Raw genomic sequence first — 17,015 nt, 5'->3', positions numbered from 1 at the left:
ACACAACACTTTCTTAAGCAGCTGTGGTTGCACATAGATTTTATAATTATGGTCGACACTGTGAGAGACACAGACAGTAAGACACACACACATACAATATGTGTATGGAACCTAGAAAATAGATTATTCACTAGGTGAGAGGACCAGACTGTTTGAATGTATCAGTGACTGATACTAACTGGAGTTTCTCCAGTCTACAGACAGGATCTGAGAGCAGCTTCATTCTTGTGTCTCCTGGTAACTCTGGTCCAACTCTCTCAAAAAACAATGTTGCGTCAGCAGAGCCTTCTGATTCTACAGAATGACAGCCTGCACGATAAAACATCCCCAAATAATAACATGTTTTGATATTTAAATATTTCAGGGGGCTTGGCTTATGAAGTTTGAGAAGCACTGCTCTGCAAGTTTGTCACTCAGAAGCCATCTGCCAACAGTTCAGGGAGATGGGATGAGTCTTAAAAGGTTATATCAATAAATGTATTTACTAGAATTAATTGAATGAAAAATAAAAATAGTAAGCTGTAAGTTTAAAACACTGAAGGAGTAATATCTTTGTGTCAGGAGAAACACTTTACTTAAAAAAAAAAAACATTTTTATTAATTCAAAGTGACATACAAATGAGAAAGAACAGCCGAAATTCAAGGTTCCGAAAAACAAAGTTATCAAAGCAATTATCTGTATTTTACCAGGCAGAGTTTAACAATAACATAAACTAGATTGAGACAAACATCTCAACAACACATTAATATATTCATTTCATTCATTTAGTAGATGCTTATATTATCAAGTTACTTACAAAAATGCATTTAAGGTGAGGCATACATTGATGCTCACAAAAAGTACAGCAGGAGATCAATGATCAAAAGTGTAGTAGAGTTCAAACAGTATTTCGGTGGTCAAGGTCTAGAAACACTTTGTATTTACCAGTCACATCGCGAAGTGAACACATCTCAGCCACCAGGCATGGTGAACAGAAGGCTCATCACAGTGCTATAATAACATTTCAATTTGAACTATTGTGCAACAATCACATCCTAATTACAGTAGCTAGCAGTACAGAAGAATATAAAGAGAATATCACATTATATTATTACATAGTATGGTACAGCACACACAGCACAGTGCAACATCATAAACAATTTTGAGGGGTCACAACTTGAGACTACCCATGTCAAGGTCAGTTGCGGGGTCTGGTTGAGCAGGAGGGTTCTTCTCCTCCTTAACCTCCACCTTTTCCTCCTCATCAGACTCCTCACTTTTTGGCATGTGGTCTGATTCTTCCATCTTTGTTTTTAACTCAAAGAATGTGCTTTTAAACTCCCGAAGATTTGGGTCATCCCCATTAATTACGACTGTTCCAGTATCATAAATATTGATATTTAGGAATGTAGATCCTGTGTCGTTAAGTATGGTCACTTGACTGCCATGGTTAATAACTCTTAGTTTATCTCTTGGGACGTCATAGGTCCTACAGATGCTTTCTTGCCAGACTTTGGGACGGCTTGTGAAAAAAATCAAGTTGGTCATCCAATCCCCTTTGATTGTGGCATCAGCATATAGATGTTCAGGATTTAAAAGTAGATGTTTATTTTTGAATGTTTTTCTTTTTTTCTCGTTTTCCTTGATGTTCACAGGGTATGGGATTTTCATTTCATCCCAAACCTCAGTACGCCCACGTTCCATCCTTACTAATTAGTTAGTTAACTTGTACACAGACAAATTAATCAAATAGATTAAATTGTGCACTCTTCTTCTCCCACTTTCTCTACTTTTACTTGTGGCCTCTATACTGTTGCTTGTCGATGATCTGATCTTAAGTTGATATCGCTGTGGGTAGTTTTCCTTATTATTATCTTTGTATCTCCTCCGCTTTTTCCAGAGCCTGTTAGTGAACATAATGAAACCACACCCAATTTAAACAAGTTTGAGAATCAGGTTTCTTTTCAGAGAAACTGAAACAGAAACTACTGGATACCGAAAAATGTCAGACAAATAAATATTTTTGATCAAATCTAAACGCATCTTCCACAGAACCATTAAAGTGTCAGACAAAGGGTCTTTATCTAAGGCTATGGTGACCACAGGGTCAGCACTAAAGAGTGAAGAGAATGTAAACATGTAGTCATTGTGTCTTTGTCAGTATGTCACCATGACAAACAAACACTTTTCAAGTGTCTTCAATTATTTACGGCAAATAATGTACGTACTGTCTCTGGTGTGTGCAATGTATGTTGTGTATTCTATAAAATGTCTATGCTTTGTATGTATAAGATGTATATTTCGTTCATAAAAGTTCTTACCTCTCAGCTGCTGATACCAGGTTGTCTCGTCGACCTTGAAAACAAGGAAATACCCAGTCCACGAGACACACATATTTTTTTCTCTCTCCCTCTCCCTCTCTCTCTCTCTCTATGCAAGCGGACGTTGTTACAGGAATAAAACTTGCCTGCCACGGAACTTGCCTTAGCCTGTCAGGGATGTAGAAAACACTAATATAAATATAATATACGAGCAATACATAACACGGACACAGACACTCACAATAGAAAACAACCGATATGTGGACTTGAGATACACTTATTCAAAAGCATATACAAATACTTTTCAATTGTATTTTATGTTATTGTACTTGGAGCCAATTACAAAGAAGGCTGAGAGTTTTATCTGTTGACTAAAGTCAAAGTGCTTTGTTATAGTAATCAAGTACACTGTATAATAACAAAGTAATTCCATTGGATGCATGACATTCCCAGGACAGTGCAAGCAACAGATATACACATACAGGTAAGAACTTGTCTTCATAAGCAGAGAGGAGTCAAGAACACAGACAGCCAGACCAAGGATTGCTCTCGCTGCAGCCGCCTGGTAGACGGTACTGGAGCGTACAGAAACAAATCACCAGACCTACTTTTATCCCGCAGGTGAATATTCTGCTGTTCAAAGAAATTATTAAGAAGAATCACAAAAAAGGGCAAGCATTGTGAAAATAGCAGGAAATCACTAGCAGTAGTTCCAAAGCCAGTAAAAATTGGGAATATAGACAGAAACAGAAACAGATTCAGATTCACTTTATTAGCCATTTGCAGTGTAACCTGCATTGGAAAAAATGTGCAAGTAGCTCAAAGTGCAAAGTCAACACATCGGAGGACACAACATAAAAACAGACAAACAAAGCCACATGAAGCCTCAATATAAAAAATGCTCAATATAAAAAATGCTGTACAATGAATCCATACATAAATAAATGTAAAGTGCCTAGTTTAAGATGCTTTGTTCAAAGCAATTACAGCGTGTGGAAAGAAACTGTGTAAATGGCGATCAGTAGAACATTTGGCAGAACGATACCTTCTCCCTGAGGGAAACATCTCAAAGAAAGCCCCTGCTGGATGGCCTGAGGCATCATTAGCCAGTTGTAAAGCTCGATTCAATAGTCTAGCTTTATATGTGAACTCCAGGAGCGGAAAAGTGCAGCCAATAATTCTGCTGGCTGAACGAACCACTTTATTCAAAGCCTTCTTCTCTTTTTGAGTGAGATTACCAAACCACACCGTAATACAACTGGTTAGGACACTCTCAATTACACAATAGTAAAAATTCAATAAAATCTTAGTATTTTTAATAAACTCTCGAAGCCTAAGTAAAAAGAAAAGGCGCTGTCTCGCTTTCTTAACAATATTGGTCGTATTAGAGCATGAGGTGCCCTCATGTGTGAGGGTGTAGACTCCAGCGACTGTAAATCCTTAACATCCTTGCTGGCTGTCTCAATGGCTTGTGCCAGCTTTAGTGCTTTCTCAAATGTCAAATCCGGTTCTGACAACAGTCGGCGCTGAATGCGGTCATCTCCAATCCCACAAACCAGTCTGTCGCGTAGCATCTCCGACAACTTGTCTCCATAGCTGCAGTCCAGTGCTAACTTCCTTAACACGGCGATGTATTCCATTACTGTTTCCTCAAGCTTCCTCTGTCTGGAATTAAACTTGAACCGCTGCACAATCTCGCTGGGTTTGGGGTTGAAATGTTCCTTTAAAATCTTGACCAGTTCGGCAAACGTCTTGTCTCCTGGTTTGGCGGGACTGACACGGTTCCTCACGAGGCTGTACGTCTGACTTCCCACTGAACTGAGAATTCTAGCTTTCTGCCGAATTGCATCTGTGATTTCGTTAGCTTAAAAAAAATGGTGAAGAACCTCACAATATTCTTCCCACGTCTGTGTCTCACTGTCGAACGGAGCGGTGCTCCCTACTATGGAGGACCAAACCTGCCAAAATCAAAAATAAATGAATAAATAAATAAATGTATAAATAAATGTACTTATACATAAAAAAATGTAAATATATAAAAATAAATGTATGAAAAAATATTAATTACGTATTTATTTATTTACATGGCCATTTATTTCTGTATTTATTTATTTTTGTATTTATTTATTTCTGTGTACATTTATTTCTGTATTTATTTATTTATGTGTACATTTATTTCTGTATTTCCTTGTCCTTAAGCTAATGAGGTAAGCTGTCAATCAATGTATGTCACGGTGTCACCTTAACCCCATTGGTTGATTGGTATCAGAGTGCGAAGATGGACTTTCCATGCCTGGGGTTGCTATGAATACCTTAGTAAACAAAAGACTGCACACACGCAACAGATAGCCAGAGATTTGATAGTTTTGGCTAGCTAACCTTGCTAAAAAAGTGCTAGTCAAGATGTTTTACTTTTTTGCGTTGAGGCTCTGGATACCAATTTGTACCATTTAGCTGCATGCAGAGTCATAAAAAGAAAGAGTTGCATCAATTGATTGGCTTTACGTTCATGGTACTGCACTGTAGGATAGTTAGAGCGAGCTAGCATGAGTTTCAAACACAGCAGCATCGTCGTTGTGGAACAGTTGTACTGCATTGTATGAAGGAGCTGTGCCAAGGTAAGAATGTGTAAGTTCTTGGCTCATTTTCTGGCATCTAGTACATTTAATATTTCAGTATCTTAAAGTGCCGAGATTTTTTGATGCTAGCTAGAAATGTAGAAGCCAGAACGTAGCAAAAACAATGTGCTACGAAGTGAGTGATGACTTGTTTATGTAATGTTATGTGTAGCTTGCTAATTTAGTGCACTATTTATGTTTATTGAGAAACTAATGCCTACAAACAAGTTTGTGTGAGAGGAAAGCTGTATTTAATAATTAATTCATAAAGGTGGTCGCTTATTTGCACCAAAGTCTGGTAGTTAGTACGGTAAGAAATTGGATTATCTCTCGTCTCGTCTCGTCATCTGCCGCTTGTCCGGGGATCGGGTCGCGGGGGCAGCGACCTAAGCAGGGAGGCCCAGACTTCCCTCCCCCCGGCCACTTCCGCCAGCTCTTCCTGGGGGACCCCAAGGCGTTCCCAGGCCAGCCGAGAGACATAGTCCCTCCAGCGTGTCCTGGGTCTTCCCCGGGGCCTCTTCCCAGTGGGACGTGCCCGGAACACCTCACCAGGGAGGCGTCCAGGAGGCATCCTAATCAGATGCCCGAGCCACCTCAGCTGGCTCCTCTCGACGCGGAGGAGCAGCGGTTCTACTCTGAGCCCCTCCCGGATGACCGAGCTTCTCACCCTATCTCTAAGGGAGAGCCCGGACACCCTACGGAGAAAGCTCATTTCGGCCGCTTGTATTCGCGATCTCGTTCTTTCGGTCACTACCCATAGTTCGTGACCATAGGTGAGGGTAGGAACGTAGATCGACTGGTAAATAGAGAGCTTCGCCTTTCGACTCAGCTCCTTCTTCACCACGACGGACCGATGCAGAGCCCGCATCACTGCGGACGCCGCACCGATCCGCCTGTCGACCTCGCGCTCCATTCTTCCCTCACTCGTGAACAAGACCCCGAGATACTTGAACTCCTCCGCTTGGTTCAGGATCTCCTCCCCGACCCGGAGATGGCACTCCACCCTTTTCCGGTCGATTACCATGGCCTCAGATTTGGAGGTGCTGATTCGCATCCCAGCCGCTTCACATTCGGTTGCGAACCGCTCCAGTGAGAGCTGAAGGTCACGGCCCGATGAAGCCAACAGGACCACATCATCCGCAAAAAGCAGCGACCCGATCCTGAGGTCACCAAACCGGACCCCCTCAACACCCTGGCTGCGCCTAGAAATTCTGTCCATATAGGTAATGAACAGAATCGGTGACATAGGGCAGCCCTGGCGGAGTCCAACCCTCACCGGAAACAAGTTCGACTTACTACCGGCAATGCGGACCAAACTCTGGCACCGGTCGTACAGGGACCGGACAGCCCCGATCAGGAAATCCGGTACCCCGTACTCTCGGAGCACCCCCCACATGAGCCCCCGAGGGACACGGTCGAACGCCTTTTCCAAATCCACAAAACATGTGTAGACTGGTTGGGCGAACTCCCATGTACCCTCCAGGACTCCGCGGAGGGTATAAAGCTGGTCCACTGTTCCACGGCCAGGACGAAAACCACATTGCTCCTCCTGAATCCGAGGTTCGACAATCCGACGGACCCTCCTCTCCAGGACCCCTGAATAGACTTTCCCAGGGAGGCTGAGGAGTGTGATCCCCCTAAAGTTGGAGCACACCCTCCGGTCCCCCTTTTTAAAGAGGGGAACCACCACCCCGGTCTGCCAGTCCAGAGGCACTGTCCCCGATGTCCACGCGATGTTGCAGAGTCGTGTCAACCAAGACAGCCCTACAACATCCAGAGCCTTAAGGAACTCCGGGCGGACCTCATCCACCCCAGGGGCCCTGCCACCGCGGAGCTTTTCAACCACCTCGGCGACCTCAGCCCCAGAGATAGAAGGGCCCCCCCCGATGTCCCCAGACTCTGCCTCCACGTCGGAAAGCGTGTTGGTGGAATTAAGGAGGTCTTCGAAGTATTCCTTCCACCGATCCAGGACGTCCCCCGTCGAGGTCAGCAGCGCACCATCCCCACCGTATACAGTGTTGACAGAGCACTGCTTCCCCCTCCTGAGCCGCCGGATGGTGGTCCAGAACCTTTTTGAAGCCGTTCGGAAGTCATTCTCCATGGCCTCGCCGAACTCCTCCCATGCCCGGGTTTTTGCCTCCGCGACCGCCAAAGCCGCGTTCCGCTTGGCCTGCCGGTACACATCAGCTGCCTCTGGAGTCCTACCAGCCAATAAAGTCCGATAGGCCTCCTTCTTTAGCTTGACGGCATCCCTCACCTCCGGAGTCCACCACCGGGTCCGAGGGTTACCGCCGCGACATGCACCGACCGCCCTGCGGCCGCAGCTCCGGTCAGCCGCTTCAACAATGGAGGCCCGGAACATGGCCCATTCGGACTCAATGTCCCCGGCCCCCCCCGAGACATGATCGAAGCTCTCCCGGAGGTGGGAGTTGAAGCTCCTTCTGACAGAGGGTTCCGCCAGACGTTCCCAGCAGACCCTCACATTACGTTTGGGCCTGCCAGGCCTGACCGGCGTCCTCCCCCACCATCGAAGCCAACTCACCACCAGGTGGTGATCAGTTGACAGCTCCGCCCCTCTCCTCACCCGAGTGTCCAAGACATGCGGCCCCAAGTCCGATGACACGACTACAAAGTCGATCATCGAACTGAGACCTCGGGTGTCCTGGTGCCAGGTGCACATATGGACACCCTTATGCTTGAACATGGTGTTCGTTATGGACAAACCGTGTCTAGCACAGAAGTCCAACAACAAAACACCACTCGGGTTCAGATCGGGGGGGCCGTTCCTCCCAATCACGCCCCTCCAGGTCTCACTGTCATTGCCCACATGAGCATTGAAGTCCCCCAGGAGGACGAGGGAATCCCCAGGAGGAGCGCTTTCCAGCACCCCCCCCAGAGACTCCAAAAAGGGTGGGTACTCTGAGCTGCCGTTTGGTGCATAAGCACAAACGACAGTGAGGACCCGTCCCCCCACCCGAAGGCGGAGGGAGGCTACCCTCTCGTCCACCGGGGTGAACCCCAATGTACAGGCGCCGAACCGAGGGGAAACCAGTATTCCCACCCCAGCTCGACGCCTCTCACCAAGGGCAACTCCAGAGTGGAAGAGAGTCCAGCCCCTCTCAAGGAGACTGGTTCCGGAGCCCACGCTGTGCGTCGAGGCGAGGCCGACTATATCTAGCCGGAAACTCTCTACCTCGCGCACCAGCTCAGGCTCCTTTCCCGCCAGCGAGGTGACGTTCCACGTCCCTAAAGCTAACTTTTGCAGCCGAGGATCGGACCGCCAAGGCCCCCGCCTTCGGCCGCCGCCCGTCTCACACTGCACCCGACCCCCATGACCCCTCCTGCGGATGGTGAGCCCACTGGAAGAGGGTCCCACGTTGTCTCTTCGGGCTGTGCCCGACCGGGCCCCATGGGAAAAGGCCCGGCCACCAGGCGCTCGCCATCGAGCCCCACCCCCGGGCCTGGCTCCAGGGGGGGGCCCCGGTGACCCGCTTCCGGGCAGGGGCAACTGAGAACCATTGTTGTATTTCTTCATGGTTGGTTTTTTTTGAGCCACGCTTTGTCTGGTCTTTCACCTGGAACCTGTTTGCCTTGGGTGACCCTACCAGGGGCATGAAGCCCCCGACAACATAGCTTCCAGGATCACTAGGACACGCAAACCCCTCCACCGCGGTAAGGTGGTGACTCAAGGAGGGGCACGGAACTCGTGTAAATGAGTAAAACGTAGCTCTAATAATTGTAATCCAATGTTGTAACATTAGGCAGGTAGCCGGTAAACTTCCCTAGCAGGTTAGCATAGTTATACTGTAATACTCTGCAGTTTGACCGACACAATTTAGTCATAGTTTATGGAGTGCATTTGTAGTGGCGTGTTCTGCATTTTTGTCATTATCAACAGCAAGTCTATCAGGCAAATCAACAGCCATATAGATGCAACCAGAGCTGTACTCCAATTTAAGAATCTCTTCATACCCTTCATGTGTTGTCATTAAATGTAACTTACAAACAAGTAGTATGTTCTGCATCTTTATTTAATCTTGCCCTACTTATTCCTTTTTATTGAATCATCAATAACTGACAGCACACAAGGTGATTATGACCATGTAATGATAGAAATAGGAAACAGTTTAATAACATTTTAAGCATGTGTAGTGCACAATGATTAAACCTCAAGGACTTGGTTGTGAAAGGCTACAGTACAACTATGATAGTCAACATGACTATTCAAATATGTACACGTTATTTTAGTCTCTGCTATGAAAAGAGTGTCACAATAAAGGTAACACTTTTGTCTACACTGCGCTGTCTTGGTCTTGCACCAAGCATCTTGGATGTATTGCATGCTCCAAATAGGGAGTTGTGATGTAGGCTACAGCTTCCCAGCTGATAGTGAGAGAAAGAGGTGGTTTGCTAAAGTCAACAGGAGCAAACTCAATATAACTCAATAACGACCACAATTAAAAGCATAGTAATGACAAAAATACTGTGGTTCAAATATAAGACAGCCCACTCCATCACATTTTCCCTCATCCAGTGGTCCCCCTTCCAGCTCTCTCTCATCCAGTGTTCTCCCATCCAGCGCTCCTTCAACTAGTGGTCTCCCATCCAGCGCTCGTTCGTCCAGTGGTCTGACATCCACCTCCAAGGCACTGGGCCTCCTTTTCAGCTCACATCAACCTCAGTAGCAATGCCAGACTGCAAGGGCCATAACCACAACACACACATAAACAGACAGTAAGCTGTAATGATAATCACATGATGGACTGAATGTTACAATGGTCTCTAACTCATGATGGACTGAATGTTACAATGGTTTCTAACTCATAGTTTGCTTAGTAAACATTCACTTTATGAATAGATTAACCATGTTGTACTCTGTTCTTTGATGGTTCCTTGATACTGTATAATATAATCCAATTTCTTACCGTACTAACTACCAGACTTTGGTGCAAATAAGCGACCACCTTTATGAATTAATTATTAAATACAGCTTTCCTCTCACACAAACTTGTTTGTAGGCATTAGTTTCTCAATAAACATAAATAGTGCACTAAATTAGCAAGCTACACATAACATTACATAAACAAGTCATCACTCACTTCGTAGCACATTGTTTTTGCTACGTTCTGGCTTCTACATTTCTAGCTAGCATCAAAAAATCTCGGCACTTTAAGATACTGAAATATTAAATGTACTAGATGCCAGAAAATGAGCCAAGAACTTACACATTCTTACCTTGGCACAGCTCCTTCATACAATGCAGTACAACTGTTCCACAACGACGATGCTGCTGTGTTTGAAACTCATGCTAGCTCGCTCTAGTTCTAACTATCCTACAGTGCAGTACCATGAACGTAAAGCCAATCAATTGATGCAACTCTTTCTTTTTATGACTCTGCATGCAGCTAAATGGTACAAATTGGTATCCAGAGCCTCAACGCAAAAAAGTAAAACATCTTGACTAGCACTTTTTTTAGCAAGGTTAGCTAGCCAAAACTATCAAATCTCTGGCTATCTGTTGCGTGTGTGCAGTCTTTTGTTTACTAAGGTATTCATAGCAACCCCAGGCATGGAAAGTCCATCTTCGCACTCTGATACCAATCAACCAATGGGGTTAAGGTGACACCGTGACATACATTGATTGACAGCTTACCTCATTAGCTTAAGGACAAGGAAATACAGAAATAAATGTACACATAAATAAATAAATACAGAAATAAATGTACACAGAAATAAATGAATACAAAAATAAATAAATACAGAAATAAATGGCCATGTAAATAAATAAATACGTAATTAATATTTTTTCATACATTTATATTCATTTTTATTTTTTACATTTTTTTATGTATAAGTACATTTATTTATACATTTATTTATTTATTCATTTATTTTTGATTTTGGCAGGTTTGGTCCTCCATACCCTACCAAGGCCGCCGCCATGATTATTCTCGGGGTAACGTCTGACTCGGAGTCGGATCCGCTCATGCTAACGTAGCAACTTTATAGAGTCTTACTGTTTCGCTTGCATCCGCTGCAACCCCACGAGGCATCGGCTTTAGTTTATCCTCGTCGCCATTTATGTAGTAACTCCCGGAGGCTTCTTGTTACACATTTAAGGAACTTTATTTCTTTGTTGGCGAACACAGTTTGCAGAACACTCAACATGGCCAACAGAGACACATACCCGACTGAACTTGTTCTGTGCTTAGTATAGGTTAACTCAACCGTAACAACAGAGGGTTTCTGCCACCTAGTGGACCAGCGGATTCACATGTTTTAATTACTCTGCCCAGTTATCACACAAATGTTATTGAAATAAACCATCCACTCAATGTGAATACTAAAACATATTATGGACATCGTAAACGATAACATATTGTAGTCCTGTCTCAACAGTTAATCCCTAAAGTATTTCAAATCCATGCACACAGAAACACAGCATATCAATCTCATCAGTGTTCACTGTTCTGAGATTGTTGATTTTGTACATTGACAAAACTATTCTTCAACACAACACTTATTAAGGCAGATATATGCTTCTGCGTTTTTCGAAAAATGGACACATGGGAACGCCCTCGTCTCCGTGGAACGCCCTCTACAACCTCTCCGTCAGCCCTCGTAGAGCGTCGGACAGCTTGACGTGCACCTCCTTAATTTTGTAAAGGCCGAAATATGCTTCTGCGTCTCCGTTTACGGATGGGCGGGCGCACGGATACGCACGGATAGACTGCGTTTATGGTTCTACGTAGGCTGTGGGTGCTGAAAACAATTCACCGCCAGAAGAGTAGGTGGCGCGACGGTTTTTTGTTTAGACGTCGTTGAGTGTTTATTTATCTAGGTTACCGAAAAGTCGGAGCAAATTTACAAATTAGCCGTTCCATCAATAAAATACGCACATTTTCAGCAACTACACTGCCCATTTCTCATCACATTTTAATTCAGATTCTGATTTACATGTACCATTTAGCTGAAATATGAATTGTAAAAACTTTACAAGCAATGGCGGTCAAAGGATTCTGTTCGTCCTGCTATCACGGCAACCCCGCCCCTACCCCTGACGCAAGCGGTACTTAATACTGACCAATCACAGCCAAGGGGGTCTCCGTAGCTGTGGTTTCACCTAGATCAGGGGTGTCGAACTCCGGTCCTCGAGGGCCGCTGTCCTGCATGTTTTAGATGTTTCCCTGCTCCAACACACCTGATTCAATTAAAAGGGTTGTTATAACGACCATTCATTCGAATCAGGTGAGCTGGATCAGGGAAACATCTAAAACATGCAGGACAGCGGCCCTCGAGGACCGGAGCTCGACACCCCTGACCTAGATCATATAATTCTGGTTCACACTGTGAGAGACACTGAGACACAGACAGTAAGACACACACACATAAACACACAGACATATATATACACACACACACACACAACATGTGTATGGAACCTGAAAAATTGATTATTCACTAAGCGAGAGAACCTGACTGTTTGAATGTAGCAGTGGCTGATACTAACTGGAGTTTCTCCAGTCTACAGACAGGATCTGAGAGCAACTTCATTCTTGTATCTCATGGTATCTCAGGTCCAATTCTCTCAAGAAACAATGTGGCGTCAGTGCTGAAGCCAGACAAGCACAGCCTTATGATTCTAAAGAATGACAGCCTGCATGATAAAACATCCCCAAATTATAACCATGTTAACTAGCTTCTTGGCCAGGCCTGGGATGGGCTCCTCCACCTGGTAGGTGTGGGTCAGAAGGTTAGAGATCCGTAGCCCACGGCAATCAAGGTACAGGTGAGACAAATGACGTTGTAGGGCATGTTGAAGTCCAGAGTGGGCAAGTTAACCAGGAGGGGCTCCGTGTAGACTCTGATGAAGTAGTTGGGGGATTCTTTCGGCTGGAATCCCCCAACTCCGTGGGTGACAAATTACTCACAAACTACTGAACAAAGGACGCTCCTGTGTAACGTTAGCATCCATGGCAACAACGCTGGGCACCAGAGCGCTTATGACCGACGACCTGTTGAGCAAAATGGACAAAACGGTCTTCAAAAAACGAATACTGATTAAGTCTTAACCCGAAAAAGTACATTTTAGCGAGTCTTAAACCTAAAGCACACCACTGAGTATTTAAATTATTCACTTGCTTCATGAATGTAAAGCTTATTTAACACAATCTAAGACAAATGCATATGAAGGATAGTCAAACTTGTCAAACTTGGTCAGGCGCAATCCAACAGACCACAGGGAACAGGGGCGGTCTTTTTTTTTTTTCTTGCGCCCCTTTCTATATCTCCAACCAGTATTTTTACATTCAAAAAATAAATCAAACATTACGGTAAAATGAGCCAGGTATACAGACCCCTTAAAAAAGGGAGGGGTACGTACCTCCTTGGTGTTATCAGAACATGCTAGCACAGTGAGGCGTTTGGTTAGAGTGTGTGTTCAAGAACTTTGAAAAACGAAATAATGAAGAGGCAAAAGCTATCCGGGGCGAAATTTAAGAAGAAAAGAAAGGAAGAATAAGAGAAATGTGCAAAGGCGAAAGGTAAATCCTTAAATTCTGGTCTTATCCTATGATGAATTCCAGAAAAGAAAACGTTCATGAATGCGTGAATTGCCCCGGGCACTTTAGTGGAGTTAAGGAGAAAAGAAGTAGCCTACCTTATCATTGAACGTGTTCCTACTCCCTGTCACATAACCTAGTTCTTTAAGGATTTTACAGAGGCGGGTAGCCTATATCAAAAGTAATATGTCCATTTATTCTACGTTATACAAAAAAAACACAATTAAAATAGGGGCGCACATATAAAGCCAGTGCAACAACACTACAAATATCTTACTCGTTGCATAGCACACCCAATAATTGCCATGTTTGTCTTCCCTAATGTCCTTAATGCCTAATGGGTGTGCTATGCAACGACTAAGATATTTAGTGTTGTTGTAGTGTTGTTGCATTAGGCATTAAGGAAGACAAACGCGGCAATTCGTCAACAAGTGAGGAATGGTAAAAATCTAAGTGTTGTATTGTCAACTTTAGCGAATGGATTGTATGTAATCTTGATAGATAGTTACCTAACGCTAGCTAGCCAGTGACTTCTGACGTTCGTTATTGCCATTCAGTCGAAACATCTGTTCAAGTTCAGCTGTACCGCAATTTGCGTAATTTTCGATGTGTCATGAAATTTTGGTGAATTCCGTTTTGTCTAATTTTGTTCAGGTAGATTGATTGCTTAAAATGAGTGAATATGTGCCACAAGTGACCCAGACCTTCTGATTCTGATTCTCTTGATTCTTGAACCTGGCTCATACTACTAGATTTTTCATAGAATAATTTTTCCCGATTTTTGCTAAGTTTGAAACCAATCCGAAATGGGTAAACTAGCAACCCATTTATTTGCTTAGTCAATGAAAGTTGCCTGCAAATGTGCTCGCGAATACTAACAGGGCACGAGCACAAAAGTTCACATTGGCCGATAGCCGATTTACATGAGCTCTCGGAGCTAGGGAAAAAAAGAGCCACTGTTTAAAGCTGGACAGGAAGACACGGAAGTGGAAAGATGGCCGCGTCCGGTCTCGCGCTCTCGCTTGCCTCACTGCGCCACTGAGCACTTTTCATAGAAATGAATGGGGACGCCATCTTGGAAGACAAAAGTAGCTTACTCTAGTTATATTAACTCTATTAGTTGAGTGCGTTTTGGGGGGCGGGGCACCATCGTTACTTTCTTAAATATATCTGTTGTTCTGCCGTGTTGAAAAACGAGTGACAAAATTCAGGATTCCATATATTTAGTTTCTTTACTCAGGAACTTGTGAAGACATTACAAGCAACGTGGGTCATCCTCGTCCTTCATTGTCACTCTGACTGTACGCATGCGCAGTTATAGGAATAACTAGTTATAGGAATTCAAAATGATCATTATTTAAACAAGAAAAACACAGACGTATGTCTAAATGCCTGTTTTGTGATATACTTGACTAAAAAGTGGGTACTATTTGTATACTGAAATAGTATTAGTATTATAAATATTATGACTATGATGATTTTTCATTAGGATATTTTTGGTTCCCCTCTGCACTTGGTTCCCCACGCAGAGCGTGATGCGCCTGGTGGGAGCGGCGGCACTGTTCACTAGGCTATAATGTGCAGACACACGTACCTGGTTCCCCTCTCTGCTGACTGCCATCCAGCAGGCCCCGCATTCACAATCCAATGAAGTCACCATGGGATAGTTCCACTATTGCTGTTACAATACGTATCAATATAAATACATTGTTAAAGGCTATGATTCGTTAGTCTTTTTTAAACTGCAAAGCCTCAGTGTAGCAAAAACAGTTTGCATGTAATTACATGAAAAAAAACATTAACATAAGCCACCATGTAAAAGATTACCATATCTGGATCATTGTTCATGGCTCTTGCCCGTGGCCATTGGGTGCACTGTAAAATAACCTAATCCAGCAAAGTATATAATTGGAAAGCAATTTGCATTGCAGAACCAGTTTAGTATTGGCCAAACAAGTTAGACATTTGCGGAACACGTTTTACATTTTTGGAACACGTTTTACATTTGTTGTTCGTCCTATACGCATTTGCAATACTTTTGGCCTCCATTTGAGCCCATAGGGATATTCTAGAAAGTAGGTTATATGACATACCCCGGTAAATTAACTCCCCAGCTAACACCCAGAATTGTAGCAACATTGCCAGGTGCTGCAACATTGTCAATCAGATGTTGGGTTAAGAGTTGCATAACCTGCTTTCTGGAATGCCGTCTATGCAGGTGTCGGACTTGGCACACAAGTCAGAATTGAGGTCGGTTAAGAAAACATCACAGAACTAAAGATAGTTTTTCAATGATAGGCCTACCGATCACCTTATTTGGACTTAAACATAAAAAAAATTACATGAAAAAACTATACCTATTTGCGCTCAAATGAATGCGAAACAAATGTGCGCGCTCGCAGTGATGTCCCTGCCAAAGCTGATATCAAACTTGCGTCCCTGAACTATTGTATAGTGGGTTAAGCAAGGGGAGTTTATATAGCCTAGTAGGCCAAGTGCATTGTGCGCAGCAAGCTTGAAATAAAAAAGGATATGAATAGGGGCCAGTGCCCCAATAGAGTTTTATGTCTAACAAATTCTCTGAATCGACCTGCTGTATGTAGCTGATTCTGAACGAACTCGTCTTCGAGATGAACGTCTTCCAGGGCCGCCCATAGAAATGGCTGGGCCCCTGAAAAGGTCCAGTGAATGGTCCCCCCCCTAATAGGTCTTTACTTATTTTAACGCATGCACGTGTGTGCTCTCTCTGTCCTACATACAACATATGTAAACTGTGAGAGACTTAGTGATGGGAGCCACATTATAGGAAAAAAATACATCTTTATACATAAAACTTAAACATAAAGTTTAATAAATTTAACTGAGAGGCCTTAACAACGTGTGTGGCACCGGGCCAGACACACTCACACACACAACAATAACAATTTGACACACTGAGATCTGCTACACTCACACCACAATTTCTAGTATAAAATGCACTTTACCTGCCTTCATCTTTGCCTATTGCAGCCATCTTCCTTGTCTTTCTGGATGCAAAGTCTTTTATAATGTATTTGAAGTCAATTTGTTTAACCATTTCACCCTCAATGGCAAGTATTGTGATTGAGCCTCTCCTGGCTCATTGTGGAGCGCAAGTCATTTTTAAGATTTTGAGTTCACTGAAGGACCTTTCTCCTCCTGCCACAGTGGTTAAGCTAAAGTGCAGAATATTCTCAGAGCAATAGGCCTATACGAGAAATGCAGAACATGCGCTTTCTCAGTGTCAGGTTTGCTCAAACTAGCTTCCTCTTGTCTAGCATCGTGGCTACTGTTGCTTGTCTCTGCAGCCTGGCTGAGAGTATCTTTCGAAGTTGAATGGAAAAAAAAATGCTTATTACTTTTATTTGGGGTAATGCCCTTGCTAGCTCTAACTATGGAAAACCAGGGTAAGAAACGTAGGGTGGGGTTGAAAAATTAAGAGACAAAGAAATCACCTTCACTAGACAAGGTTTTACCAATTGAAAAACGGCTGTTTATTTTACATGAAGCTCAACTA

At 43.7% G+C, this 17,015-nt stretch overlaps 1 protein-coding gene and 2 long non-coding RNA genes across 5 annotated transcripts in view; 1 reads left to right on the top strand and 2 right to left on the bottom strand.

The window, feature by feature from the left end:
* LOC124483458 (lectin L6-like) overlaps window positions 1-17,015 on the top strand; it is a 504,761-nt gene that overhangs the window by 152,789 nt on the left and 334,957 nt on the right. The gene's annotated exons all lie outside the window — the stretch shown is intronic.
* LOC124483472 lies at window positions 550-11,498 on the bottom strand. 3 transcript variants are annotated; one of them, XR_006957833.1, is made up of 4 exons: window positions 10,937-11,498; window positions 3,347-4,259; window positions 2,302-2,469; window positions 550-1,883 (listed from the first exon to the last, which is right to left on the bottom strand). It is a non-coding gene; the product is annotated as an uncharacterized LOC124483472 (long non-coding RNA). The 3 variants fall into 3 exon arrangements; XR_006957835.1 differs by lacking the exon at window positions 3,347-4,259 and having other exon boundaries at window positions 10,937-11,304; XR_006957834.1 differs by lacking the exons at window positions 3,347-4,259; window positions 10,937-11,498 and adding an exon at window positions 2,784-2,922.
* On the bottom strand, window positions 12,007-15,739 carry LOC124483479. Its single transcript, XR_006957844.1, has 4 exons — window positions 15,308-15,739; window positions 15,075-15,158; window positions 12,242-12,934; window positions 12,007-12,042 (listed from the first exon to the last, which is right to left on the bottom strand). It is a non-coding gene; the product is annotated as an uncharacterized LOC124483479 (long non-coding RNA).

Source organism: Hypomesus transpacificus, chromosome 21 (genome assembly GCF_021917145.1).
Source record: "Hypomesus transpacificus isolate Combined female chromosome 21, fHypTra1, whole genome shotgun sequence".
Classification (NCBI taxonomy): domain Eukaryota; kingdom Metazoa; phylum Chordata; class Actinopteri; order Osmeriformes; family Osmeridae; genus Hypomesus; species Hypomesus transpacificus.
Note: the sequence above shows the minus strand (reverse complement) of the source record. Positions and strands in the feature narration are given on the sequence as shown.